Genomic DNA, 27,053 nt, shown 5'->3' with positions numbered 1-27,053 from the left:
GGGTTCAAAAATATAAGAATAGAGCACAAACAGCAGTTTTTTACTGACCATCGCAATATGGCGCTCAAATAAAGGTATTTGGGAGCAGAATACGAATTTGATATCCAAATGTAGGACCATGTATTTTAGGCTTCACCCCTTCCCCAAAACACCTCCCAGGGGTAAAAAGTTCTCGACCCTGCCATTATGTGGCTCACATGCAAGGTAATTGAGATTAGAAAACGAATTTGATAATCAATCTTGGGGCGATGTGTTTGGGGGGCGCCTCATCCTGTAAACTCCCCTCAAACAAAACCAATTTCAATATGGGGTTTAAAAAAATGATATCTGAGAGAAGATCACGATGCTGATATTTTTTCAGGGTCAAGTGTCTGGGGGATCACCTCACCCCCGAAAACACATCCAAATCAGACATCATGAGAATATCGGGTTGAAATAAAGTATTTTAAGAATGGAGCACACCTTACATCCAAACTTAGATTCGTAGACCAATAAAGAAATGTTTTTTTGAACTTGTGAAGTAACAGGGTTTTTAAAAATCTAGACGTAAATAAATCCCCGGGCCCGGATGGCATATCAACACTTCTTTTACGCAAGTGTTCTTCGACTCTCGCTTGTCCATTATGCAATCTTTTCAACCTTACCTACCGTGCGGTTGCGAACGTTCAGCCAATACCCAAAAGGGTGAGACAAACAACCCAGCGAATTATCCGCCAATTGCGATATGCTCCGCTCTCTCCAAGGTCATGGAGAGCATGGTTAATCACCATCTAGTGAGGTAGTTAGAGTCTAATGGCCTTCTTAGCGATCAACAGTATGGGTTCCGCAGAAATCGCTCTACAGGTGACATCATGGCACTTCTGTCGGAACGTTGGAGTCGCTCAATCCACCAGTTTGGTGAGAGTAAGGTTGTAGCTCTGGACATCTCCAAGGCATTTGATAGGGTCTAGCACGGTGCACTACTATCAAAGCTTGTCGCATTTGGTGTCGGTAATGGCATCGTTCGATTTATTTCGAGCTTCCTCAGAGATTGCACTATTCGAGTCGTTATAGATGGGTTCTCATCCAATAAGCAAAAATTGACCGCAGGTGTACCCCAGGGCTCTGTTCTTTCTCCTTCTCTTTTTTTTATTTTCATCAACGATCTGTTGAGTCAGACATCGAATGCGATCTACTCATTTGCGGATGACAGTAATCTTTGTCATTTGTACTCATTCGACCATAGGCCGAGTCTTCGAGAGATTGAGTACAAAAGGCGGGTTATGGATAACATACTCTGCCAGGATTTGGTGGCCATTTCTGAGTGGGGTCGAATGAATCGAGTCGATTTTAATGGACGAAAGACTCAGTGCTGCTTGTTGTCACACCAACGATTCGCTGACCCATTACGACCATCTTTATCTATCAACGGTGTAGATGTTGAACAATCAGAAGCCCTTGATGTTCTGGGCATGAAAATACAAAGTGATGTCCGTTGGGCTAAACATGTATTCAAAGTTTCGAAAGAAGCATTCAAGTGTTTAGGCTTCCTCAAACGGTGTAAGAATTACTTCACTCCGTCTGATCTTCTTAACCTCCACACCACTTTCATAAGGCCGAAAATGGAGTACAACTCACATGTATGGGCTGGAGCTTCAAAATCATCCCTGGAGCTACTGGACCGTGTACAGGGGAGAGCGATGGCGTTGATTGGGGACAGTGGGATATCCAACTCTATTGCCTCCCTTCACCATCTTCGCAATGTGTTTTGTTTGGCGCTGTTCTATCGGTACTTTCATGGGGTGTGTTCGTCTGATATTCGTCTTCTTATTCCTGATGTAAGAATTTTTGTCAGGGATACTAGACATTCCAGGAACTCACACCCGTTTGTAATTGATTGGCGAGCGGACGGCACAATATATTATAGAGAGAATTCTTATTTCGCCCGAACCTTTCGCATGTGGAATCGACTTCCGGCTACTGTTTTTCCCACCCACTTTGACATCCAAAGATTTAAGACAAATGTCAATAAGCACTACATCCTTTTCCCCCTCTCCAATTCCTAATTTCCTATAGCCAACGCAATGCACTGCATTCATTCCCTGCGTGCTGGCTGACAACAAAAATTTTTTTCAAACGATGTACTATTTTCGTAGCATGGTATTTCACTAAAAGCTCTTTAATTGTCGAAAATAAATATTCCAAGGAAAATTTTGTTCCATATAAAGTAAAATAAGGTGCAGCGGAGCGGGTCCGTTTCAGGTAATATTTGTATATACATCAATATTTCTATGTGTTACGAAGGGAATGACTATGTTAGTATATCCTTATCCTATGTTGGTGGGTATAGAACAAGGCTATTCACTATATTACAATTAACTTACCTATAATTCATCAGAAAATTACATAAAATTTCCATTCACATGTAAATCTGAAAAATTAAAAAAAAAATTGAAAATAAAAAATTTTATAAAAATTGCCATAAAAAAACAATTATTAGGGATTTGTAAAGTTATAAAGAATTTACACCAATTAAATTTTTTTTTTCATATGATCATAACGCAGACTCTTCTCTTTTTACATATTTTTCCTTTAATCTTAAGAGAACGAAAGTCAAGAGGACATCTTCAATAGTACATTGCAAAAAATCAATTTAAACAAAACCATTCTCTTATAGAAGGCAAATATGGCAAGCAAGTTGAACTCTTGATAACGGTCACTTTTTTTATGATTTAATTTTATGCTAGTGTGTCGTCGCACTCATAAAAGTGAAAGTTCCTTGGTTGTCGTTGTTGTTTTAGCGACACATCAAAACAACAAAGAACATCAACAACAACAACAATAATAACAACAAGAAGTAAATATGGCGCGTACTCTCTCTCTCCAAAAAAAAAAAACAAACACCATGCACCATCACCACAATACTTTGTTTATGATGATGGTATGAGTATTAGATGAAATACGTACGTATATGAATTTAAATTGGTATTGGTGCCTTAAATTGCAAGTGACAAAAAGTGCCTGCAAACAAGCCATTCTAACAGAGGTGATATTAAACACAAGAAATCCCCAAAAGTCTACCACACCGACGAGAGTGTGTTGTGTGTTGGAATGCCCGTTGGCAGCCTATTACACCAACCAACCACCTGCTTAGTACTACGACTCACTCGATAGTCTGTTGTCTGCTTTGTTTGTTTGTGTGCTGAACTCATGTTCGTTGCTCTCAACGGCACGATGGCTGTTAGGCATGGTGTGTGTGTGTGTGTGTGTGCAGTGTGTGCTGTGTGTGAAGGCATTTGAGCTAACAAGTTGTATGTGGAGAGGCTTTAAGCCTGCAACTGTTTTCTTCGTTGCTTATTTTTAACATACAAAATATATGTGAATGTGTTTGTTTTTTAGCCGGGAATTTAGTTTCAATGTTACTGGGTCTAGTTTTTTCCCCGTTGCTTTGGACCTTTTCAATTTCATTTCATCTTGCATAGCTTTTGAGGTGTGTGTGTATGTGTGTAAGTAAGTTTGTTGTTTTTACTCTATCTTCTTTAATTTTTTTGTGTTTCTTTGTCCTTGTCTTCAGCGACTTTATATTGTTTTTGTTCTTGTTTTGCTTTTCTTCTTAAGCTTTGCCTGTATTACTGTTTCACTTTAGTCTTTATGAAGTGAAAACTCTTATCGCGAAAAAATACCCATGCATAGCCAACCACCAATCCAGAGAGGGGAAACGAGAAGTGTATTGGGAAAGGTTCAAAGTAATGTCAGGCGGCAAGTAGATATATAAATTGGACATGGTCATGTATAGAGAGGCCTTTAGGCAAGCCAGAGGAAGCTAAAATGCCGCAAACATGCCAGAATGTTAACATAAACTAAAGAAGTTTTTTTTTGTTTTGCACACACACACACACATCCATACAAGTTAAAGCATCCCTTAGTTTCCTGTGTGTGAGTTGTTTTTTTTTTACTGACAAGCACCTCAAACGCATTTTTTATATACTCTCATTGCTATGTCTGTGGTTATTTTGTGCGCTGGTGTTTGTGTGGTTCTGTGTTTTCCATTTGAACTCTGTAGAAATCTAATATTTAACCACGAATCATAAACATCAACAAGATTTGTTGTTTCAACGATTTGTTGTAGCACACTTTTCGCCTGGAATTTTTAAAAATTTCGCGGTTTGAGAATATTTGCAAGGAATTTTTTTTTATTTGTTTGTGTCCAGTAAACAATTCCTTGGAATTTTTGTGAATGCCAATGTATTTGGCCTCCCACCTCAGTTGTGAGTTTTAGTGAGTTGGGAAATAAAAAAAATTAATACATTCTATAGGGAAAGCTACTCACAAAAACTATTTTAGACAATAAAAAAACTAACAAAATTAAAAACTGTTAATGCTATGAAAAAAAATTTAAATTCACTATGTATAAAAACTAGCTGGCCCTGTGCGCTTCGCTACACCATAAAACGGCTTTTTGAAAATTGATTTTTCTTTAAGCATTTTCAAGCTGATGATCAAGACCACCGTAGAGCAGAGGTTAGCATGTTAGCGGAGGTCACCGTAGTGCAGAGGTTAGCATGTCCCCCTATGACGCTGAACGCATGTGTTAGAATCCTGGCGGGACCATCAGAAACAAGTAAAGGCATGCTAAGGTCGGCCGGGCCAAATCTTATATACCCTCCACCATGGATCGCATTTGTCGAGTTATTTTCCCGGCATCTCTTCTTAGGCAAAAAAGAAAAAGGATAAAAGAAAAGATTTTCTCTGCTATTAGAGCGATATCAAGATTCAATTACATGTTGGATACCTGTTTTAAATGTCAGCCAATTCGTATAAGAAATGCGGCCTTTGGGGGCTCAAGAAGTAAAATAGAGAGATCGATTTATATGTATCAGGCTATAGACCGATTCAGACCATAATAAACACGTATGTTGATGGTCATGAGAGGACAAAATTTCAGGCAAATTGGATAATAGACGGACGGACAGACAGACGGACGGACAGACGGACGGACAGACGGACGGAAAGACGGATGGACAGACGGACGGACAGACGGACGGACAGACGGACGGACAGACGGACGGACAAACAGACAGACGGACGGACATGGCTAGATCGACATAAAATGTCACGACGATCAAGAATATATTGGGTTGCCCAAAAAGTGATTGCGAATTTTTCATATAATCGGCGTTGACAAATTTTTTCACAGCTTGTGACTCTGTAATTGCATTCTTCCTTCTGTCAGTTATCAGCTGTAACTGTTATGGGCTTAAGCCCCTGAATCGGCAAATCGGTATATAAGGCAGCTATATGTAAATATAGACTGAAATGGATTCGAATGGAGGCCATAGTTCAACTCACTATGTCAGATTTAATGCGAATGCAGGCAACAAATGCGGGCTTAAGACCCTAACTCGGCTGGTCGGTCTATATGACAGCTATATCTAAATATGGTCTGATGTAGGCTCGGATATCGGAACACTTTGTACAACTCACTGGCCAAAATTTCAAAGAAATCGGATAAGAAATGCGCTTGTTATGGCCATAAGACCATAAATAGCCAGTTCGGTCCATATGGGGACTATATTCAAATATGGAACATATTGAGTTCGAAAGTCGACGGTCCTTATAAAACTCACTGTTCTATGTTTCAGGTAACAAATGCGCCTGTTTTGTGCTTAGGTTAAGTTAGATTAGGTGGAAAAAAGGGAATGGATTTCAATCCGCCGCAGGCCACTATGGTCATACACCTAACCCCGTAATCGGCTTGTTGTGTGCTCTAAAAACTAAAAAGTAACCTCGTAAAAAAATCTAAGTCAGGAAATCTGTGCTTCTCACAAAATCCCTAACTGTTACGGGCTTAAAACCCTACATAACCAGATCGGTTCATATGACAACTATATCCGAATATGGTCCAATCTGAACCATATTTGACACCCAGAAGGAACATTTGTAATACCAGAAGGTAAAAAAAAATAGATCCATCAGAATCACATTAGGATTCGATTAGGTTTTGCCTGTCCAACTGGCTTTTCATCCGTCCGTCTATTCATCTGTACGTCCGTCTGTCTGCCTAGCCTCCTGTCGTTCTATCCGTCTATTTGTCTGTCCGTTTGTCTGTCTATCCATTAGTCTATCTATCCGACTGTCTATCGGTCCGTCTGTCTGACTCTCTATCAATCTGCCTGTCTGCCCGCCAGTCTGTCTATCAATCTGTCTATCCGTCCGTCCGTGTGTCTATCTATCTTTTTATTTGTCTGTCTGTCTTTTCATCTGTCTGTCGGTCCGTCTGTCTATCGGTCCGTCTGTTTATCGGTCCGTCTGTCTATCGGTCTGCATTTTCATCTGGCCGTCTATACATTATCTGTATGGCTTTTTATCTATCTGTTTGTCTGTCCATCCGTCTGACTGTCTGCCTGTATATTCATGTATATATCTGTCCATCTGTCTATCTGTGTATCCATCTATCTGTCTATCCGCTTATCTAACTATCCGTCTTTTTGTCTGTCTATCCGTCTGTCTGTCGGTATATGCATTTTCATTCTTGTCTGTCTATCCGTCATTTTCTTTTTGTCTGTCTATCCGTCTGTCTGTCGGTGTATCCATTTATCATTATGTCCGTCTGTCCAACTGTCCATCCATCTGTCCATCCGTCTGTCTATATGTCTGTCTTCGTACACGTCTATCTTTGTATTCGTCTGACGAATACATGTCTGTTTGTCTGTCTATCCATATTTCATTCTATCCGTCTGTCCAACTGTCCACCCATCTGTCTATCCGTCTTTCTATATTTCTGTCTATGTATTCGTCTGACGAATACACGTCTGTCTGTCTGTCTGTGTATCCACCAATTATTCTGTCCAACTGACTATCCATCTGCCTTTTCGTCTGCCCGTCTGTCTATATATCCATCTTCGTATTTGTCTGACGAATACACGTGTGTCTATCCATCTATCATTCTGCCCGTCTGTTCAACTGTCCACCCATCTGTCTATATGTCTGACTTTGTACGAATACACGTCTGTCTGTTTGTCCGCCTATCCACCTATTATTCTGTCCAACTGTCCCTCCATCTGTCTTTTCGTCTGCCCGTTTGTCTACATATCTGTCTTCGTATTCGTCTGACCAATACACGTCTGTCTGTCTATCCATCTATTATTCTGTCCGACTGTCCATCCTTCTGTCTTTTCGTCTGCCCGTCTGTCTATATATCTGTCTTCGTATTTGTCTGACGAATAAACGTCTGTCTATCCATCTATCATTCTGTCCAACTGTTCATCTATCTGTCTATTCGTCTGCCGTCTGTCTGTGTACTCGTCTGTCTTTGTATTCGTCAGACGAATACAAGTCAATCTGTCTATCGATGTATCATTCTGTACTTCCGTCCATCCATCTGTCTATCCGTTTGCCAGTCTTTCTCTGTATTCGTCTGTCTGTCTGTGAATTTATCTGTCTATCTGTGTCTTCATCTGTCTGTCTATCCATCTGTCTGTTCATCCATTTCTCTATCGGTCTATCCATCTGTCTATCCGTCCGTCTGTCTGTTTCTTTCTCTCTGTCGGTTTATCCATTTGTCTCTCTGTCTGTTTGTCCCTCCGTCATTCTGTCTGTTTATTCGTCTGTCTCTCCCTCCCTCAATCTGCCTGTACGCTTGTTCGCCTTCCCGTTCATCCATCTTTGGGAATATTGCACGAATCGGCACGAATACGTAAAAACCATGCAAACGATTTTTGTAATCAAAATTATTGCCAATGAAAATTTGTTTTGAATTGTCTACCTTCTACGAGTATTTTCCTTCTCAAAGTTTTAGTCTGGACATAAAATCTTATACTGTTGCATTTCTTAAAGCATCACATCACCATAATCGCCTTAGATATTCTCTGCTGCTGTGTGGTATATTTCCTAGTGTGGTATTTCATCCGCAAGAGACGACGATAATAAGAAATTGCAAGCCACAAATGCAATTTAGCCCATTAACACATTCAGGTCACAATTATCTGGGAAATGCAGGCAGGTGTCTGGCATAAATAAACAAAGGTCCATGTAGTCACACAACCAAACACACGCACACACATGTAGACAAATACTGTCTGCTACAACTAGAAGATATGCATGGCATTAAAATCGATTTTTATGTTAAGCATACCAGCAATAACAAAAACAACAACGGCAAACATTTAAATTTCCATTTAACCAATCTATAGCAGGACAAAAACAAAAACAACAATGGGCAGATAGAGCTATAAAGCTATAGAGTTGCCTTTGCCATGGCTTGTTGTGCTATGGCTTTAAAGTTGAATCGTTGTTGATTTGATTTGGTTTTTGCTCATATACTGTTTCTCTCTCTCTCTCTCTCTTTTATAGTAGACTCTAAGAATGTGTTCACCTAATTGCATTAAAAAAACACACACACAAGATAGTTGCAACAACACCAATTGCCAAATAACAACAACATTGGCCGATATTATAACATGCAAGAGTTCTGCAACAGCTGAGTTGCTGCTATTGTTCGGTTGGGGGTTGTGTGTATAACCATTACATTGGGCCTCCCGCTGTTTGTTATCTACACGACAGCAACAGCCCTCGGTCTATGATATTTTACGAGAGTAAACACACACACACACCATCAAACTTAGCTCTCAATGCATGCTTGCATGCCCTCACCTCCACTAACCACAGAGATAAATACCAGTTACAGAGATAACTGTGTAGTGAGAGTGGGAGTGGGCGATAGGGACAGCGAGAGAGATCAATTCCCTCACGCCATAACGAGTAAAAGAGACAATGCAATTAAAAGGTCGTTCTTTGGGACTTTAACACCAAGGGAAGTTGCAGCTACCATGTTGGCTGCAAAAGCAATTTTTCAATTGCACCTGTTAACTGCTGGGGCTTACATTGTTCTCTTTTTTTCTACGCAATTTATGACTTCCTTGTTGGGTATTGAAATTACAAAACAAACAAACAAAGGCACAACTGTCGACGGCAATAAATGGGAACATTATAAGGACAGTAGGGAAAAGAAAAAGAGAGAGTTATTAAAAAACGAAGGATAAGAAAAAATTTAAAAAAAGTGTTGGAGTTACTTTAAAGCAAAATGCAATGTAGTATTTTAATAGAGTGCTTAAAGCAGGCTCCAAAATGCCTAAATATTTTGTTCATGGAATAATAAAATAAGATCTCTGTTCCAATTTCATTGGTTGTTAGATCAAGGGGTAATGATTAATAGAAGCAGTTTGGAGGCATTAGTATAACGACGCGAGAGGTGACATTCTTGGACCGTCGTAAGACTAACATAAGCGAAAGCATTTGCCAAAGATGTTTTCATTAATCAAGAACGAAAGTTAGAGGTTCGAAGGCGATCATATACTAGTTCTAACCAGAAACGATGCCAGCTAGCAATTGGGTGTAGCTACTTTCATGGCTCTCTCAGTCGCTTCCCGGGAAACCAACGCTTTTGGGCTCCGGACGAAGTATGGTTGCAAAGCTGAAACTGAAAGGAATTGACGGAAGGGCACCACCAGGAGTGGAGCCTGTGGCTTAATTTGACTCAACACGAGAAAACTTAACAGGTCCGAACATAAGTATGTAAGACAGATTGAAAGCTCTTTCTCGAATATATGGGTGGTGGTGGATGGCTGTTCTTAGTTCGTGCAGTGATTTGTCTGGTTAATTCTGATAACGAACGAGACTCAAATATATTAAATATATGCTTTCAGGATTATGGTGTTGAAGCTTTAGTAGCCTCCATTCACGACCGCAGTAAAATGTGTTAGTGTTTGAATGTGTCTATAAGAGTGGAGCCGTACCTGTTCTGGGTCTGGCAGTAAATGTAGATCAGACGAAATGGATGGTATCAACTCCCAAAATACCCTGTACAACCAATCAGATAAAGAAAATGGGGAAAGTTGGGAACCAAGATTTTGAGACAGACGGCAACTTTATCTACCTCGTCACTGTCGTAACCGAAACGATTGACACCAGTTTTGAGATAAAGCGAAGAATCATACTGGCAAACAGATGCCAATTTGGATTAAGTAGGCACCTCTTAACAAACGAAAATTACACTATACAAGACACTGATACTACCCGTGCTGTTGCATGGCTCTGAAGCATTTGGTTCTTGTGAATGCAGATGAGGAGGTATTTGGAGAGTTTGAGAAAAAAAATCCAGTCTGCGTTGGTCGTCGTGTGAACTACGAACTGTACGACGACAATAGCATAGTTAAACGCTTCAAAATACATTGGTTGCGTTGACTAGGTCATGTTGTCATAATAGATGAAGACCCTTCAAAGTCTGTTGAAGGCGACCAAAGACGTCTCTTGTGACGACCATGGGAGAATACGCAAAATTGGAGACCGAAACTCCATTGGAGTGACCATGTGGTAGCGACATCTCGAAACTGGGTATCAGAGATTGGAAAAGAAGCGCAGAAGATCGAGGCGATAGGATATCCATTCTACGATCGGCTAGAGGAAAATATTTTCTGTAATGGTCAATAAAAAGCAAAACTTGTATAAGGCTTCTCGGACCCTTACCCAAATATGACCCTGATCAGCCTATATTTGAATATTGACCCATTAACTCTCGGTTTCCTTCTCAGATTTTGATGAAAGTCATGCAATTCACTATTTCGAGCATATATATTGAAGTAGCAATTTTTTGAAATTAAAAAAAAAAACAAATTTTAAATATATTTTTTTTTAATAAAAATTAAAAATCAAAATAAAAAAAAATATTTTTATTTCCTAAGCCACTAGATTTTGACAACAACAAAAAGTCATATTCTTAACATTTGAAGACCACTTAACGAAGGAAAGTGGATTTTAATGACTTTGACATAAAATCGCACCTGCTGTCAACAGTAGTAGGCTTATAGCCATAAATTTATTTTGTTAATATAGATACCATAAAATGCAACAATACACTTAAACGGTTTCCAGTTATCTCACTTCTAAGAACTTTGAGAAAATTGTTTATTTGATTTTTTGAGCTATAAAAATTTCCGAATTTTGACAAACAAATTTTTCCCAAAAACATGACCTTATATGAAGGAAAAGATTTTTATGACCACTGCCGTGAGGTTAAGGGAGCTTTCTCATTGGTCACGTGGCGGCTACGGACACTGTGCTATCCCTGCTACAATATCCGATGTTCCAGGCTGTGTGGATTACACCCTACCTGAGCCGCTTTTTGATAAAAATTACTGTACCACTATTCCCCATAGAACCGATTGGAACTACGATATCCCTGGTAACAGAAGTTACATAGACTTCTAAACGGATGGTTCCAAACTAAACGACCAGGTTGGCTTTGGGGTGTACTCTTAAAATCTAGAACTGGTTACCCGATCACTGCAATGTGTATCAAGCAGAGATCCTTGCAATTAAGGAAGTGGTGGAATGGCTATGATATAATGTCATTACGACGATTGGCATTAATATCTTCTCAGACAGCCAGGCAGCCATTAAATCCAGGAGAATGTATTTCTAAACGCAAAAACCGCCCTCGACTGTCGCAGATCTCTCAACGAGATGGCTGAACAGTTCAAAATTCACCTGTTCTGGGTGCCGGGCCACAGATATATCCCAGGGAATTCTAAAGCAGACGAGCTTGCGAGACTAGGTACTACCCTACATATTCCGGGGATACAGGAATCTGTGGCTATGCCTCTAGCGACATGTAAGCTAAGTTTTCAGGACCAGACCCGAAGAGCAACGAATGATAGATGGTCACAAAGAGGGGGCTGTGAGCATTTCAAAATTATGTGGCCTAATCTAGACTTGACGAGGTCCACCGCTTTGCTGTCATTGGCAAGAACAGACGTCTCAGTCATTGTGTACGTCATGACAGGCCATTGTCTAATCGGAAAACATGCTGACAGACTGAAGGTTGCCAGCAACGAATTTTGCAGAAGTCACACACACACCTTCTGTGTGTGTGTCCCGCTTTGGCAGTCAGAAGGAGTTCTATTTTAGGTTCTTATTTCTTTGAGAATATGTCTGATTTAGCGGATGTGAATATTCGCAAGTTATTGGGCTTTTTAAAGCCATCTGGATGGTTCAACGGTAGGAACTAGAAGGCATCTTCCTTCTTCTGTTCCTGTGGTATCTCAATGGACGAAAACGTCTAAGTGAGTCTGATGTCATGATAAGTACGGTCCAAGGTTTATTTGATACTGCTCCAATATATGTCAAAAGGTCATTGAAAGAACTTGTCATATGCGATTCATGATGGTGGGTATCCAAATTTCGACACGTCCGAATTTAAAGCATTTTTACTTGGTTTTTTTTACTAAAACTTTCTCTAAGAAAACATTTTCATTAAAATTATGTTTATAATTTCCCAAAAAATTTCAATGTTTTTGTCCCACTGTCTGCGCAAAACTTTGCATCCAACCAATAACTGTGAATGCACCAAACAATTGCATAACAATCCATAGCGAGCCCATAGGTATGTTGTCTGTGTGCATGTGTATGGCAGAAAATGCTGAAAAGTTTCAGTGTTCGATTATGTCCCTTCTTCGTTGCCAAGGAATGGACTGTTGTGGATGGGCGAATCCCACAAAGAGCATAGACTAAAGTTCAGAATTTTGCCTTCAAACAAACATTTTGATGCCCTGACGATACACTCACATGCACAATCTCAACAACATTACCATTTAGACCACAAACCTAAAGTACACAAAGTTCTGTTCTGTGAAATCTAAGGGTAGTGTGCCGCTAATATGATTTCATACCATGCATAAGCTTCTGTGAATTTTTTGTGATCGTTCCACCCTTATAAACACAATACTCTAGTTGAAAGTTTTGGCTTGCATGCATTTGAAAAGCCTTGACAATGACAATTACAATTGTTTTCGAGAAGTTCTACTTAGGCATGCAAACAAACAAAAGTTCACAAAAAAACTATTTTTATGTGTGTGTGTATGTATGTATGTATGCGAATATGTAAAATTAAGTGGGTATGAGTAAGGCTGGCTCTTAATTTTTGATATTTTAAAATTTTTTCAAATGGCCAAAGGACCTTTATAATATTAGCAAGCAGAACATTTATGTGGAAGCCACCATAGCGCAGAGGTTAGCATGTCCGCCTATGACGCTGAACGCCTGGGTTCGAATCCTGGCGAGAAAATCAGAAAAAAATTTGTAAGCGGTGGTTACCCCCTCCTAATGCCGGCTACATTAGTGAGTTATTATGCCATGTAAAAACTTCTCCTCAAAAGAGGAACGCCGATCGGACACGGCCACTAAAAGGAGGTCCCTTATCATTGAGCTCAAACTTGAATCGGGCTGCACTCATTGATATGTGAGAAGTTTGCCCCTGTTTCTTAAGTTTTAGCCTTGGTGGTCCCTCGGCTAAACAGAATAAAAGCCGATTTGGGATAAATTTCGGCACAAATTCTGCACTTCTATGCCTTCTAGACCAGAAAAGGAAGTGGAAACTACGGAGGATATAGACATAGTGGTCAAGCGTATCACAAAGGCCCTGAATGACTCGCTTGTGTCAGCATGCGAAGCCAAGGGGCAAACAGCGACCGCCATGGTGGACCCCAGAGCTGGTTGGTCTAAGGAAGGACTGCAGAAAATTCCTCAACAGAGCAAAAGCCACAAAAGCACCACACGATTGGGACATCTATAAGGCTGAGCTAAGAAAATATAAGGGCGAACTTAGAAAGGCTTAGTACAAATCCTGGGTAGAATTCTGCAGCTCCATGGAGGATACATCTGAGGCCTCTAGGCTAAGGAAGATTCTGTTCTCGAGACCTATTACGGTGGGGTATATCCAGAAGTCAGAGAATGTATGGACAATGTCTAGTGAGGAAACACTAGAACTACTCGTTGATACACATTTTCCGGGAAATTCTCCGAAGGATAACGGATCCAGAAGTCAGAGAATGTATGGACAATGTCTAGTGGGGAAACACTAGAACTACTCGTTGAAACACATTTTCCGGGAAATTCTCCAACGGACAACGTGGCGCCAGACGAGATGTTGTCACTGACATGCATTCGTCGGAGGCCATTGGGGATATTGTGTCGAAAATCCTTTGGGCGATAAGAAGTTGCGACTCCTTTAAGTCGCCAGGCTCTGATGATGTATCACCGGTTGAATTGCAAGCTGTGTCTGATAGACTGGTTCCCTGGCTTAGAGAGATATACTCTGCTTGTATCAGAATGTCATATATATACCTGTGGGATGGAGGGACACAAAGGTCATTTTCATTCCGAAAGCAGGAAAACCCTACCACACGAAGGCGAAAGATTTCCGCCCTATTAGTCTGTCATCCTTTATGGTGAAGACTCTTGAGAGACCTATTACGGTGGGATATATCCAGAAGTCAGAGAATGTAAGGACAATGTCTAGTGAGGAAACACTAGAACTACTCGTTGATACACATTTTCCGGGGAATTCTCCAACGGACAACGGATCTAGAAGTCAGAGAATGTATGGACAATGTCCAGTGAGGAAACACTAGAACTACTCGTTGATACCCATTTTCCGGGAAATTCTCCAACGGACAACGTGGCGCCAGAAGGGATGTTGTCACTCATATGCATTCGTCGGAGGCCATTGGGGATATTGTGTCTGAGCCGAAAATCCTTTGGGCGATAAAAAGTTGCGACTCCTTTAAGTCGCCAGGCCCTGATGATGCATCACCGGTTGAATTACAAGCTGTGTCTGATAGACTGATTCCCTGGCTTAGGGAGATATACTCTGCTTGTATCAGAAAGTCATATATACCTGAGGGATGGAGGGACACGAAGGTCATTTTCATTCCGAAAGCCTGAAAACCCTACCACACGAAGGCGAAAGATTTTCGTTCTATTAGTCTGTCATCCTTTATGCTGTAGACTCTTGAGAGGTTGATAGATAGACATAGCTTAGGCAAAGATCCCTGGAGATCGCCTGTCGCGTCAGCAGCATGCATATATTGTAGTAAAGGCAAATCCACTGAAACAGTCCTTCACGACCTAGTCGGCTACATAGAGGGTTCTCTGGCTGTCAAGGAATATGCAATGGCAGCATTTCTTGACATTGAAGGTGCAAAACCAACGTCAATCATGAAGGAGTTGGAGTTTCTAGGCATCAACTCTACCTTAAGAAAGTTTATTAATAACTTACCTACTTAAAGATGCATTACGGCTTGGGCTTGGGATTTGTGTATCTAAAAAGATGGGTCAGCAGAAGAACTCCTCAAGGAGGTGTACTGTCTCCTCTACTTTGGAATATAGCCAGAGAAAAGGAGACAGAACACGTATGCTGATGACGTGGCAATTGCAGTTAGGGGAAGTTTCCCAGCATTCTAAGAGATATACTTTAGGAAGCTCTACGTGCAACAGCAAAGTGGGCTACTGAAAGTGCTATGGGTATAAAACCGTGCAAGACAGAAGTAGTTCTCATCAGCAGGCGATACAAGTTGCCTACAGTGAAAACTGTCTCCTTGGGTGGAGAGAATGTTCCATTTACAGAAAGCGCAAAATACCTGGGTGTTTTGCTGGACAGGAAATTGAACTTCAAATCCAACATTTTTGAAAGGGCAAAAAAGGCCATTCTTGCCCTATACACCTGCAAGAGAGCCATTGGCAAAAGCTGGGGATTTAGATCGCCTGTCATTCATTGGGTATATACTGCAGTTTAGGGTATATGGTGTTGTGGTCTGGTGGACGGCGCTTCAAAAATCTCTTAACGAGATGGCTGAACAGTTCTAAATTCACCTGTTCTGGGTGCCGGGCCACAGAGATATCCCAGGGAATTCTAAAGCAGACGAGCTTGCGAGACTAGGAACTACTCGCAGATCTCTCTACGAGATGGCTGAACAGTTAAAAATTCACCTGTTCTGGTTGCCGGGCCACAAAGATATCCACAGAGGGAATTCTAAAGCAGACGAGCTTGCGAGACTAGGAACTACTCTACACACTCCAGGAACAATGAAATCTGTGGGTATGCCTCTAGCGACATGTTAGCTAATTTTTCAGGACCAGACTCGAAGGGCAACGAATGCTAGATGGTCACAAAGAGGGGGCTGTGAGCATTCCAAAGCTATGTGGCCTCATCTAGACTTGAAGAGGTCTACTGCTTTGCTGTCATTGGCTAGAACAGACGTCTCAATCATTGTGTCCGTCATGACAGGTCACTGTCTAATCGGAAAACATGCTGACAGAGTGAAGGTTGCCAGCAACGACTTTTGCAGAAGCTGCAGGGACATCGAAGAAGAAGAGACTATAGAACACCTTCTGTGTGTGTGTCCCTCACTAGCAGTTAAAAGGAGTTCCATTTTAGGTTTTCATTTCTTTGAGAACCTGTCTGATTTAGCGGATGTGAACATTCGCAAGTTACTGGGCTATTTAAAGCGATCTGGATGGTTCAACGGTAGGAACTAGAAGGCATCTTCCTTTTTCTGTTCCTGTGATGTCACAATGGACGAAGACGTCTAAGTGGGTCTGATGACAGACTGTCACTTAAACCTAGCCTAACCTTAATGAAATGTTCATGGACAACTTTGCATAACATTAAAGTCTTTAAATCGGTGTTAGGCCCACTAACACTGCTGTAAACACCGAACGGTGTTTGTGTGAGCATCATCAAACATCAAACTAAATGAAATAGAGGCAGCCGAACGAAGCCACTCAAAGTTGTTTACACTGTTCGTGTGTTTCTATTCGTTTTTCCTACGCCCGCGGCCATGGGAATTTATGTGCGGATGTGTATGCAGCTCATCTATGCTTTAAATATGTGTGACCGGTATGCGTATACGTAATGTAAAAAAATAACAACCATACGCCTAAACTAAGATGGTGAAATTATTGGTTTGCCCAAAAGTAATTGCGGATTTTTTAAAAGAAAGTAAATGCATTTTTAATAAAACTTAGAATGAACTTTAATCAAATATACTTTTTTACACTTTTTTTCTAAAGCAAGCTAAAAGTAACAGCTGATAACTGACTGAAGAAAGAATGCAATTACAGAGTCACAAGCTGTAAAAAAATATGTCAACGCCGACTATATGAAAAATCCGCAATTACTTTTGTCGACACTATTTTTATGACACAACTATTGGGTTGCCAATAGTTGTGTCATAAAAATAGTGTCGACAAACACTAGAGAAGATGGGGTCCAAGGTAGGCCTTTCAGGCTTTTGAATTTGTAAAGACAGGGTTTTTTGTTTTTATCATATCCACCATCAGTCTCGCACCCTCTTCACTTGGGGTACCAATTGGATTCTATGCAAGGACCTAGGTGATGGTTCTCGGTTCAAGGCACCTAGCTGAGTACCTAACATCACCTCGATTTTTATACCCTCCACCGTAGGATGGTGGTGTACTACTTTCGTCATTATGTTTGTAACTACTCAAAATATTCGTCTGAGACCCCATAAATTATAAACATTCTTGATCGTCGTGACATTTTATGTCGATCTAGCCATGTCCGTCCGTCCGTCTGTCTGTCCGTCCTTCTGTCAGTCTGTCGAATTACTCTAACTTTCGAAGGAGTAAAGCTAGCCACTTGAAATTTTGCGCAAATACTTCTTATTAGTGTAGTTCGGTTGGGATTGTAAATGGGCCATATCGGTCCATGTTTTGATATAGCTGCCATATAAACCGATCGTGGGTCTTGACTTCTTGAATCACTAGAGGGCGCAATTCTTATCCGATTTGAATGAAATTTCGCACGAAGTATTTTGTTATGATATCCAACAAATGTGTCAAGTATGATTCAAATCGGTCTATAACCTGATATAGCTGCCATATAAACCGATCATGGGTCTTGATTTCTTGAGCCTCTAAAGGGCGCAATTTTTATCCGATTGGAATTAAATTTTGCACTACATGACTTCGCTATGACTTCCAACAACTGTGTTAAGTATGGTTCAAATCGGTCAATAACCTGATATAGCTGCCATATAAACCGATCTTGAATCTTGATTTCTTGAGCTTCTAGAGGGCGCAATTTTTATCCGACTGGAATGAAATTTTGCACGACATGTTTCGCTATGATTTCCCACAACTGTGTTAAGTTTGGTTCAAATCGGTTCATAACCTGACACAGCATTCATTTAAACCGATCTGGGGTCTTGACTTTTTGAGCCACTAGAGGGCGCTATTCTAATCTGATTTGAATGAAATTTTGCACGACATGTTTCGCTATGACTTCCAACAACTGTGCTAAGTTAGGCTGAAATCGGTCAATAACCTGATATAGCTGTCATATAAACCGATCATGGGTCTTGATTTCTTGAGCCTCTAGAGGGCGCAATTTTTATCCGATTGGAATAAAATTTTGCGCGACATGTTTCGCTATGACGTCCAACAACTGTGTTAAGTATGGTTCAAATCGGTCCATAACCTGATATAGCTGCCATATAAACCGATCTTGAATCTTGATTTCTTGAGCTTTTAGAGGCCGGAAATCTTATCCGATTTGGCTGAAATTTTGCATGACGTATTTTATTATGACTTTCAACACCTGTGCCAAACAAGGTTCAAATCGGTTCATAACCTGATATAGCTGCCATATAAACCGATCTGGGATCTTGACTTCTTGAGCCTCTAGAGATCGCAATTATTACCCGCTTTGTACGACGGATCCTCTCATGACCATCAACATACCTGTTTATTATGGTCTGAATCGGTCTATAGCCTGGTACAGCTCCCATATAAGTCGATCTCTCTATTTTACTTCTTGAGCACCCAAAGGTCGCAATTCTTATTTGAATTGGCGACGGACCATATCTTAATATCGCTTTAATAGCAGAACAAATCTTTTCTTTTATCCTTTTTTTTGCCTAAGAAGAGATGCCGGGAAAAGAACTCGACAAATGCGATCCATGGTGGAGGGTATATAAGATTCGGCCCGACCAAACTTATCACGCTTTTACTTGTTTACTTTATACTCTTGTACAAACAAATTAACTACTAAGAGTTCCTCAAAGATCACCAAGGATTATTTTTACAATGCTAGAATTCGTAGCAATTACTAATTAAACGCATTGCTTAAAGATAAAAAATTCCCCACAACTTCGACATATCAGCGTAATTTATGCATAAATGCAAACTGTCCTTGTTTAAAAAAAAAAATTCCCGGATACTTGTACTAATTAACAGCTCTTGTTCTTGCTGTTGCCTGCATCCTGTCAATGTCTCTCTCACAACACAAGCTAAGATAAACAAGAACAACGACACAAAGTCTCGGCGTCAACACTAATAGTTTATGCTGAAAATTACTCTCAATTGTTGAATTACACGAGCAACGGAGATTATTATCCATCAAAGCGAAACTGTTGCCAATTATGCCAATTATGAATGTGTTTGTCTGCCACACACGCACGCACACAATGACTTGTGAGGACATGTCCTTATGTTCATCGAGTGAATAGCACTTATGTTTACACTTTTTCAAAAGAAAGTAACACACGCGATGCCACATGTGCCAACAGAGAAAATCCTATTATCCTTACTCACATACCTAGAACGTTCCCATTGGGGACGAGCAGTATAGAACAGCGTTCAAACTGAAGAAAATCTATGAACAATTTTTACAAATTTAATTGGATTGCTTTTTTGAAACTTTTTTTGAAACACTTTTTGATATTAAAATTTAATTTTTTTTAATTTAAACAACTTGCTTTGATTTATGCATGATTTATACACACCACGCCGTTAAGGTTTAAACTGATTTTCATTGAAGCCCACAGGACCTTTTGAAAAGCTAAATCACACTAAACTATTCATTCGATGACTGTATGAGTGGCCACTTGAGAAATGCAAGTGACAGCAACTGGGGTTTTCCCTCACACCTAACCATTACGCACTGCCAGCGGCAACGACTAAGCTGAAAAACCCATTGAAAATCAAAACACGCCAAAGAGGCAACAGGCTGTTACACTGTTTCCGTTTGCAAAAAAAGAAAAGGGATTTTTTGAAAAGTTGAAAAAGACAATTGGTAGAAGTGCGGCCGGATGTTACACTGTTTCCTATTGAAAAAAAGAGAAGGGATTTTTTGTACAGTTGCCCGCTGAAGAGAAATGGGTGGGCAACTGGGTGTTACACTGTTTCCTATTGAAAAAAGAGAGAAGGAATTTTTTGTACAGTTGCCCGTTGAAGAGAGATGGGTGTTACACTCTTTCCTTTTAAAAAAAAGAGAAGGGCTTTTTTGAAAAGTAAAAAAAGACAATAGCTTGAAGTGCTGCAAGAGAGATGGGCGGGAAACTGGATGTTACACTGTTTCCTATTGAAAAAAAAAGATGAGGAATTTTTTGTACAGTTGCCCGTTGAAGAGAGATGGGTGGGCAATTGGGTGTTACACTGTTTCCTTTTGAAAAAAAAAAGAAAGGGATATTTTGAAAAGTAAAAAAAGACAAATGCTAGAAGTGCTTCAGGAGAGATGGGCGGGAAACTGGCTGTTACACTGTTTCCTATTTTAAAAAAAGAGAAGGAAGTTTTTGTACAGTTGCCCTTTGAAGAGAGATGGATGGGGCACTGGGTGTTACACTGTTTCCTTTTGAAAAAGAGAGAAGGGATTTTTTGAAAAGTAAAAAAAGACAACAGCTAGAAGTGCTTCAAGAGAGAAGGGTGGGCAACTGGGTGTTACACTGTTTCCTTTTGAAAAAAGAGAGAAGGGATTTTTTTACAGTTGCCCGTTGAAGAGAGATGAGCGGGAAACTGGCTGTTACTCTGTTTCCTATTGAAAAAAAGAGAAGGGATTATTTTTACAGTAGCCCGTTGAAGAGAGATGGGTGTTACACTCTTTCCTTTTGAAAAAAAGAGAAGGGCTTTTTTGAAAAGTAAAAAAAGACAACAGCTAGAAGTGCTTCAAGAGAGATGGGTGGGCAACTGGGTGTTACACTGTTTCCTATTGAAAAAAAAGAGAAGAAATTTTTTGGTACAGTTGCCCGTTGAAGAGAGATGGGTGGGCAATTGGGTGTTACACTGTTTCCTTTTGAAAAAAAAAGAAAGGGATATTTTGAAAAGTAAAAAAAGACAAATGCTAGAAGTGCTTCAGGAGAGATGGGCGGGAAACTGGCTGTTACACTGTTTCCTATTTTAAAAAAAGAGAAGGAATTTTTTGTACAGTTGCCCTTTGAAGAGAGATGGATGGGGCACTGGGTGTTACACTGTTTCCTTTTGAAAAAGAGAGAAGGGATTTTTTGTAAAGTTAAATAAGAAAATTGCTGGAAGTGCTTCAAGAGAGGGCAAGAGGGCAAATAGTGACACCAGCTATTGACGAATCCAAAGGTCCTCCAATTATAACTAATCGAATAAAGGCAAAAAGCGTGGGAGGACAAATAATACTTAACCTAATTTTATAGAAAAATTTCATTGAAATTTTGACATTCTTATATTAAAATTTAATTTTTAGAAAACAAAATTTATTACAATTTTGTCCTTAGAGAAAATTTTATGGAAATTTGATGTTTGATTAGGTATCTTATCAAAGCACACTGTCGATGTCGGGTATGGTATCCTTGTGAAATTTTGTGTAATCATTTTTTTTTTAATTTTTAGATAATCTGTTCATGAAATGTTGTGTTTACAACATTTTTTCTTCAAATGTAGTATTAAATAAAAATTTTATTGAAAAAGGCTTTACATTTTTTTTTAATTGCCTTTTTTGTAGAAATTTTACATTTTCGTTTGAAAATATAGATTTTTCCTTTACATTTCATCTGTTTTCTCACAAACTCCCAGTGTAAATGGTGTAAAATGAGTTTTGGGGAAACTACCAAAAACAAACAAACAATACACATAGCCACTAGCTTTATGAGCTATCATGACAACCATTGACATTCCACTTCAAACATTATTTTCTATGAGAGTTATAAACAACAAAGGGGAAAAACACTCAATGTTTGTGGTCGACCTTACGTCAACCCGTAAATAAACTTTGCCCCTGGAGTTGACAACATCAGCTCTTAACTACTACATACTCAAAAAATTTTATTAGCATTGTATGGCCGCAAGTCAACAAGCAATTTTTTCCATGAATTTTTCATTTCATTGTATTGGATTTTTTTGCTAAAGAAAATTTTAATGGAAAATCCCCTATAATCAAATAATCCATCAAGCCATGAACCAACGAAATGAAACGAAACGAAAACCGCCATAACAAATAAATAAAATAACCCAAAACACATCGGAACATGCACACACCTACCTACATACACACATACTTGCTTAGAAAATTGAGAAACAACAAAACAAAACAAATAGAACAACAACAACAACATTTGTACGTGCCTGAATTCCGGGAATATCTATTTAGTTACCAAAACAAGGAGAAATGGGAAGGACAGTGAGAAAATCAGCAATTTCTTTACAGGTGTGAATGTGTGAAACACACACACACACCCGCACACATATACCAGGTATTTTTCTATTTGATGGAATTTGTAACGTCTTGGGGTTTTTTGTTTTGTTTTTGTTCTTAGTAGGCTAAAAGGAAACGTCCTTGTTTCTTTGCTTAAGCCATTCCAAGTAAATTGAGTGGTTAATACTTCCATGCCATATGATATCACATGATTGAAAGGCATTTTTGCCTAAACGGTGCTTAGAACACTTTCGACTGCTGGAATTTTTGCGAGTGTTATTGATATGGGTTTGGTTTGTCTTTTGCATGAATGAAGAGTTTAGGGTTCCTGGGTGGCGTATAAGTTATTGAATTTAAACACTAGAAAATGTTATTCATACGACCCAGGGTACTGTAGGTGGTAAAACTTTTATGTAAAACTACCATAAACTGAAAAACTATAAAAAAGAGTAAAAAAAAAACGGTAAGGTTACTTTTATAGCACAGATCTCTTAATTTGTCTTCTTGAGCACCTATAGGAAGCAATACTTATCGAAATATATAAAACAATCTATGGGGATTTCATGTTTTGACCACCCATTATCCTTTTTTAGTTACTGCCTATAAAGAGGAACCATGCAAAGAACTTGACAAATGCGTGGAGGGTATATAAGAGGCCATCGTAGCGCAGAGGTTAGCATGTCCGCCTATGACGCTGAACGCCTGGGTTCGAATCCAAAAACAAATTTTGCAGCGCTGGTTTTCCCCTCCTAATTCTGGCAACATTTGTGAGGTACTATGCCATGTAAAACTTCTCTCCAAAGAGGTGTCGCACTGTCGCACACCGTTCGGACTCGGTTATAAAAAGGAGGACCCTTATCATTGAGCTTAAACTTGAATCGGACTACACTCATTGATATGTGAGAAGTTTGCTCCTGTTCCTAAGTGAAATGTTCATGGGCAAAATTTAAATTTTTGTATATAAGATTCAGCCAAGTCGAATTCTACACGCGTTTACTTATTATACCGTCTACCATAGGATGGGCTTATACTAAGTTCGTCATTCCGTTTGTAGCACATCGAAATATTGATCTAAAAACCAAAAAAAAGTATATATTTACATATATTTTTGAGCGTCTTGACATTCTAAGTCGATTTAGCCATGTCCGTCTGCTTGTCTGTCGCAAACTTTGGAAGAAGTAAGGCTGCTGACAGAGCACGTCGTAAAAAAGCGGAAGTTTATTGAGATGTATATTACACACGGCTCAAGGAATACAATAAGATTACCCGAGCGGCAAAACGTGCCTCCTGGAAGCTTTTCTGTCAATAGCCTTATCAACGCCGCCAAGATAAAAATGTTTCTCTCAAAAACCCATGTCCAAACTGAAACTTTAGTAGACGACATGGGAGTGACAGCAGAGACAACGGAGGACATGTTGAGGCTTTTGATGAGAACCCATTTTCCACAGGATACGAAGTGACTCACGGAGACATCGGAATCTTGGAATAATGACGTTGATGGAAGGTTTATAATAACGGAATATATGGTGAAGGAATCCTTGAGGAGCTTCAAACCATTTAAGTCACCCGGATCTGATGGAATATTTCCGGCGTTACTACAGGAAGAGGCAGACTATCTGGCGCCTCGTCTGGCCAAAATTTTCACAGTGTGCCTAGGACTGGCATATACTCCGAAAGCCTGGCTGGAGGCAAGAGTGGTGTTTATACCCTAGCCCGGCATGGCAATCTAGGCGACACCAAAGGCCTACAGACCCATAAGCCTTACGTCCTTTCTACTCAAAACCATGGAACGTATTGTGGACACCATGATAAAGAGCAGGACATCCAGCGAACTGCTCAAATACAAACAGCATGCCTATATCAAGCGAAGATCAGTGGAGACTGCCCTGCACGAGGGTGTGCAGAAGAATCCTTCGATGCCAAAACGTACACACTGGCGGTATGCAAGGACATCGAGGGGGCTTTTAACAATGTACGGACCGACACACTGATCCAATCCTTAGACCAGTACCGGTGGACCCTTAGAGACTGGATTGTGTGTCCGATGGCATAAATATAAGGGAGAAAGTGGCACAGGACACGCTACAGGGGGGCATTTTATCGCCACTCCTATGGGTGATTACCATAAATGACCTATTACGGATGCTGATTAAAGAGGGATTTAAAACCCGTCTGCTACGCAGACGATGTTATCATACCTTTAAGGGGTAAGGATCCGAACGAGATATGCAGAAGGGTCGTAAGGGTCTTGCATATGGCATATAATTGGGCCAGACCCAGAGGTCTCAGTGTTAACCCAGAGAAGACTGAAATATGGCTGTTCACGTGAAAGACGAAGGAGGGATAAATACTTAGGTGTGATCTTGGACAGGAAACTGAATTGGAAGTGTCACATTCAAGAGCGTACTGAGAAGGCTCACAGTTGTTGGACACTATGTAGACGGGCCGTTGGCTCGAAATAGGGCCTGAATCCGAGCAGAGTCCTCTGGCTCTACAGGAGCGTGATTAGACTAATACTTACTTACGCCTCAGTAGTTTGGTGGACTGCTATGGAGAAATAGTGCAACATAAGGACCATACAACAGGTTCAGAGAACATGATGTCTTGGCATAGGCGGATCAATGAGGACCACGCCCACTAGGGCGCTGGAGACTATTCTAGATATCCGACTCATTGACATACAGATTAAGTGTGAGGCAGCCGCTGCAGCTATGAGACTTAAGGCGCTAGGAGAATGGATTGAGGATGGGAGCAGCTCATACCATCGTGGTATAATCGAGGCGACGATAAGTCAGCCACCATGCGATACAAACCGAGTCTCATATAGTCATGATGGGTCATATGTCTATTTGGGGAGTTTTTGGGGGAAGGGGTGACCCCCTACACTTCGATTTGATTTTGTATGCCAGATTCGTAATCTACTCCCGAATACCTTTCATTTAAGCCCCATATTGATATGGACGACCAATTTGTCTGTTTTTAGACATTTTGGGGTTAGAGTGACTTTTTAATACCATATTCGTACTCTACTCTTCAATACCTTTCATTTGATATCCATATTGCCGTTATCGGTTCACTTGGGATTTTGGATGGTATTTTTAGGGTAACTGGGAGGGTCCGCCCCCTTCCGAAATCAAAAAATTATAAAGCATATTTCTTCTTCCTGGCCATATTCGGAATCTACTCCCGAATACCTTTCATTTGAGTCCCATATTGTCATGATCGTTAAATAAACCTATTTTAAGGGGTTTTAGGGCTGGGACGGCCCCCCAGGTATTTGGACCCAACTTTTATTATAAAATTCGTACTCTACTCTTGAATACCTTTCATTTGAATATCATATTGTCCCGATCGCTCCACTTTTATTTTTGGCTAGTACTTTTGGGCTAAGGGGGAGGGTCCGCCCACGTTACGATATCAAAAAATGATATAGCCTATGTTTCCTTCCAGACCAATCTACACAATCTATGAAAATTTCAAGGTAATCGGTAATATAAGATAGATGTCATATATACCGATCTCCCGAATCAAGGTATTGGGCCCATAAAAGGAAAATTTATTACTCGATTTCTAAGTAATTTACATTTTTCAACAGATTTTCATTTCAAAAGTGGTTTATGTATATATTCGAGGTGTTGGTATTCAAATTTCTGCCCGGCCGAACTTAATCGAGTTTTTTATTACTGTTTGTGATTTTTTGAACATTCCAGTTTAAATCGAATCGCTCTACCAAATACTTGTGTTAACTTAAGTTAATTGACATTGCAAATAGATCATGGACATTGCAATGATAAAACATTTGTGCACATCAAAATAAAATCAGATTCTTATCAAACTAAAGTGATGGCAATAAATCGCTGTGACAATATCTTTCAGGACTTTTAAGAGCAATTTCTTCTCCCAATAAAAATCATGAAGTGAGAGCGCCAAGTCTTTCTTTATGATTTCGAAATAAAAGCAAAGAGGTTTTTTTCTAACAAACTCTTCCATCATTGTTGTTAGTTCCCCCCACCATTATAATCACCATTTGGTGAGACCATAGAACTAAAGCTTCCTAATAGACATTGAAAAATGCCCATGTAATCAGTCATTAACCTTTTCAAAGGCTTTTGGCGCTCTTCAACCTCTCTCAGCATTCACTCAAGTCACAACAATAACATGCTCGACCGGTTAAAGAAAACCAAAAACAAAAACAAATAAACAACAAAACAAATTGGGATTACCTAGTTCGTGTGAGCGAGTCTCAAGCAGCCATATCGATTGTCCTCCGACGGCCGCCTTTGACAGCAGGGGTTAAGGGTTACCTTAATCTATGCAACAGTCACCATCTCAGCGACGATGTTATTTTTCTCTCTTGTATTTCGATTATTCCCAACATGGGGTAAGAGGTCAGTCCATTCGTTGAAATGTCACTCAATGTCTGCTGGCAATTAATCACGATTACAGCATGGATAGTGTGTGTGAGTGAGGGTAGCCGTTGTTGTTGTTATTGTTGTTCTTATAAAGTACTGTAGATAGCTACCCCACCCCTTGGGCAAATTGGTCTAAGTATGTGTGTTGGTATGTTTGTTGTTTAATGCTGATTAAAATGTTCACAGACTGATTTAATTTAAAACTGTACAATTACTCACTCTTAAACTCTCTCTCTCTCTCTCTCTCTCCCTCTTTCCTCTCTTTCTCTGTCATTTAGAAAACACAACAAGCCGTTGTGTTGCCCACTCATTCTCTAGCATTCGTTTTTTACCGTTATATTTCGCTTTATAATAATACTAACAATAAT

At 40.0% G+C, this 27,053-nt stretch overlaps 1 protein-coding gene across 1 annotated transcript in view; it reads right to left on the bottom strand.

Moving 5' to 3' along the window:
* The window catches only part of LOC106081455 (uncharacterized), a 205,530-nt gene that overhangs the window by 154,384 nt on the left and 24,093 nt on the right, over positions 1-27,053 (bottom strand). Inside the window, exon 2 of the mRNA XM_059368509.1 lies at positions 2,364-2,410. The gene's annotated coding sequence lies outside the window, so the exon portion shown is untranslated. The remainder of the gene's footprint in view (positions 1-2,363; positions 2,411-27,053) is intronic.

Source organism: Stomoxys calcitrans, chromosome 5 (assembly GCF_963082655.1).
Source record: "Stomoxys calcitrans chromosome 5, idStoCalc2.1, whole genome shotgun sequence".
Taxonomy (NCBI): domain Eukaryota; kingdom Metazoa; phylum Arthropoda; class Insecta; order Diptera; family Muscidae; genus Stomoxys; species Stomoxys calcitrans.
This window is presented reverse-complemented; position numbering and strand designations above follow the sequence as displayed.